The sequence below is a fragment of the Octopus sinensis genome, linkage group LG9 (assembly GCF_006345805.1).
Source record: "Octopus sinensis linkage group LG9, ASM634580v1, whole genome shotgun sequence".
Taxonomy (NCBI): domain Eukaryota; kingdom Metazoa; phylum Mollusca; class Cephalopoda; order Octopoda; family Octopodidae; genus Octopus; species Octopus sinensis.
The window spans coordinates 54,013,939-54,018,584 of record NC_043005.1 but is presented as its reverse complement, the minus strand read 5'-3'; positions in this window follow the sequence as shown (position 1 = coordinate 54,018,584).

Here is a 4,646-nt window from a genome sequence, read left to right as displayed (position 1 = left end):
GTGCTCTTAGTGTTCCACTAGCATGGATGCCAGTCATGCGGTGCTGTCATCGAATTTGATTTCGATTTCACTTGCTTCAACAGGTCTGCACACACACACACACACACACATATATATATATACATATTTATACCTTGGGAAGCTTCAGTAGTAATAATAAAATATAAGTTAGTAAATACACTCCTTCTTTGCTTTTGATGTGTAGAAAATAGTGGGAGGAATTGCTTGAAAGACTGTGTTATTTGTTGATTACTCTTCAGAGAAGGTGTATCAAATCTTCAGTCAGCAGAATAGAGTATTCAGAGACTTTATAAAGCAGTCACAAAATTATTATGGTTTAAATTACATTTTTTTTTCTTTAGATTGTTTATTATTAATTGAACAAACTATATTTTATGCACAACTCAGCATGAATCAAAACAACAGAAATAAATTTAAATATTAGAAAGCTGTAGCTGTAATATGAGAATGTATATACATTTTTTCCATGTTTTTGTTGCGTGGAAAAAGAAGGGAAATCTCCTCATGCACTAATTCATAATTTATGGAAGTTCCTCTCAGATGTAACCAATTATTTTTACAATTGACGGCTGGAGCATTCAGTTGCTATGTAAAGCAGAATGGAAACAAGCTATTACTGTGGTGGATAGCGTAATTTGCATATTTGTGTTTTAGCAACTTATCACTAATTAAAAAATATATACAATTAATGCACAAGTGAGTGAATTAGAAGTACAGATTTGTTTACATTGCTATAGTTCATTATCACAGCTAAGCTTGTCTAATATTTAATTTTTATTTCAGTACTTCTAAATTTCAATGTCCCTTAAAAGATAAAAGGCAAAGTTGACCTCAGCAGAATTTGAACTCAGAGTGTAAAGATGATTGAAATGACACTAAGCTAAAATATCAGTCTATAATAAATTAACAATAAAACTATGCATTGCTGTAACTTCAAGCAATTTCAAGTTTATAACTCTTTATCCATTGGGCTGGACTGATTGACTTATTGGTGTTCTCCTCCATAAATAAATAAACTGGAAGTTGGGGCTGGGTATGGGTGAGTGTATATTTTGGAAAGTATGTTTTATAGGAGTGTAAACTTTATTGCTCTCCACCCATAGAAAACATGCCAAAGCTTGATATTGGTGCTTGGCAACACGGTCTTGCAGCCTGCTTGGTCATGTCAAACCATCCAACCCATGCCAACATGGAAAATGGACATTAAATGATAATGACAGTGAGAACAACGATGATGGCGATGAAGACGATGATGACAATGATGATGATGGTGACAACGATGATAACACTGACTGTCAATAATGATAAAGATGTTGAGACGCTAAAACTGTGTTTTCATGTGATTTGTTCTCCCTCCGCATTCAATGGAGGTAATCTGTTTCATAATGAAGCATATCTGTGCAATTATGCATATTAATCTGTATTGAAATATTCATTTCCGCTCTGATTAACATGCTGAGGAAATAGAAAAATCACAGATCTTAACCTGACACACAGATGCTGTCAACCACCAAACTAGAGAGACATCTTTCATTAAGAAACAGAACACTATCCTAAACAAATAAGGGAATCAGTAACACACTTAAATACATGTTTAGCAACTCCAAGCTATGAAAAAGTATATATATCTGTGTGTTCAATTTGTGTGTTGAGCACTAATTTACTGATTTTACTGATGTGAACACAAATAAATCAATCAGTTTTAAGCAAGGAAACTTAGACCAAAAAAAAGTCTTCCAGTCAGTCAGTTATATTATCAAACATCTCAGATGCAGCATGGAATTTTGTCAGTGAAGAGGTTGCGGTCTCAAACCGACGAAAATATTTTGGCAAATTAAATTTAAATGTTGAAGTGAATCTAATGGTTTTTGTGTGTTTCTTAAATAGTTTATAAACACCTTTCAGGCTGCAATTGTTTTTGTTCCAGGACACAATCTTTGATCAGGTCACTTGCTTTGCAAGTACATCTCAGTTATATTGTCAATTTTCTATTATACTATCATGTTATTTTGTAGCTTTTATGTCATTCATACATAACTGTTTTGATATACAACCTTTAGTAGCTGTCTGTCTGTGTAGCACCCACCCCTACACTGTGTGTTGTCTGTATCTATCTATCCCTGTCTCTGTCTCTCTCTATGTATATATATTTATATGCAGTAAAATTTATGTCTGACCAATGCTTTCACATCCATAAAGGGCCTAGCCCCATTAACAACTCGTTAGACTCTAATATATATATATATATATAGGGAGAGGGAGCGAGAGAGAGAGAGATACTAAATATACAGGTATGTATGCAAGTTCCACTTTCTCTCTCTCTCTCTTTCTATATAGATATGTAGGTATGTATTTGAATGTAATTATGTATAAATGCTTAAGTACATGAATATATATATAGATATGCACATACGTTATAAACATCTCCCTGCTTACACACACATATGCATATATTATGTGTGTAAGTATAGACACCTGTATGTGCAGATAATTTTTTATTGCGAGAATATTCTACAGACAATTTTATACATCAAGACTATTCATTTAAGATTACTTTTGAGAATATCTATTTTCTCACATGTAGTCTATTAAAATTTCAGCAAATCTATGTGCTTTGGGGACATTTGGAATTTGTGTTCATTGAATGAACGGTCTCAGTCTAGAAGAAAAAATATATTTGCCAAATGCTTTTGACAATTACATTTGAAAAATGTTTACAGAAATTTATAAGAAAATCAAGATCGAAAAAATTATTATAAAGGACATTTAGCATTAAATCAATGAACTTTTTCTTTTTCTACCTTAATGTAATATTTGTATCATTGCTCTCAAAGTCCTTGTTGGTTTAGAAAGAAAGGATTTTTTTTGTCATCATTGTGAAAGAATTCTTTTTTTCTATCTGAACTTATTAAGAGATATATAGAGGAATCCCTCACGAGAACAGCAACAGTTCACAACGTTTCAATTTAGTAATAGAGTGTGTTTTGTCAAATAAATCTTTAAGATTCTCAAGGGAAATAACAAAAATATTAAATTTTAAATACTTTCACTCATAATTTAAATATCAACTTAAATTATGTCTTTTTTTTTTTAATTTTGGTTTTCTTTCTCTAAATTTTAATACAAAATAAATAATAGCAATAACATAATAAATGGCAAGAACAGAAAAAATATTAATAGTAATAATGAATCAAATTAATTAAACTCTCTCTCTCTCTCTCTCTCTATCTATATATATATATATATATATATATATATATGCATGTGTATGAATGTATGTATGTATGTATGTATGTATGTATGTATGTATGTATGTATGTATGTATGTATGTATGTATATATGCTTCTGCATATATATGTGTATATATATGTATATTTATGCATATATATATGTGCATACACATATCTATGTGTGGGTGTATGTATATATATATATACATATATATACTCATATATATATATATATATGTATTTATGTATATATATATATATATGTATGTATAGATAGATAGATAGATACATACATACATACATACATACATATATGTATACACACACACAGCTCCCAAAAGCCCAGAAGAAATTCAACAATTTGTATGTATGTGTGTAGGTGTGTTTTTGTGTGTGTATTTATGTATGCATATATATGCACAATTTAAAAGAATTAATCAAGGTAAAAATTTATTGTATATTGAAACGATGATGTAATTTTCAAGGAATCTATTTATTGCTTGCAGGAATTTTGAGTATTTCTAAAAAAAAATTATATTCATATTATTTATTTCTTGATGTATTCACTTTTGCAGTTTTTGAATTAATATTATCAACAAAACAAAAAAAAAATTTCAAAATAATTTCCCCCCCCCTGTAATTGTAATCTGATGACATAGTACTTTATGATACTTAATTACAGCCCAGAAATGCATTTCCGATAACTAGTTTGAATTTACTTCATTGTTTTCATAAAATGACTTAAGTTAAAATAGACAACCCATTCCTGAAAGATGCTGGTGTCTGACTTAATAAAGTTGAAAAGTTAATGGTTTATCCCTCATCAATTTCAATGCAGAAAATCCAATGCTAAACTAATTATCTTTTAAGAACGACCACTCAGTCTAGCAAGCGTGGTATGGATTGTTGTTGTTGTTATTTTTTAATCTCCAAATTAGTCCTGATTGAGCAGATTTAAATAAACAAAAGGATTCTGATCATAATGACTGTTATATGTTTGTTTTACGGTATTCTTTTATTCTTTTTCTTGTTTCAGTCGTTTGACTGCGGCCATGCTGGAGCACGATCTTGAAAGGTTTCAGTTGAATAAATCAGCCCCAGGACTTATTTCTTAAGCCTAGTATTTGTTCTATCAGTCTTTTCTGCTGAATCTCTACGTTACGGGGACATAAACACACCAACACTGGTTGTCAAGTGATCATGAGAGAAAAACACACATACAAAGACACACATAGATATATACATACATGCATACATATATATATATACATATATATATATATACACACATATATATATATACATATATATATACACACACACATATATATAGGTGTAGGAGTGGCTATGTGGTAGTAGCTTGCTTACCAACCATATGGTTCTGAGTTCAGTCC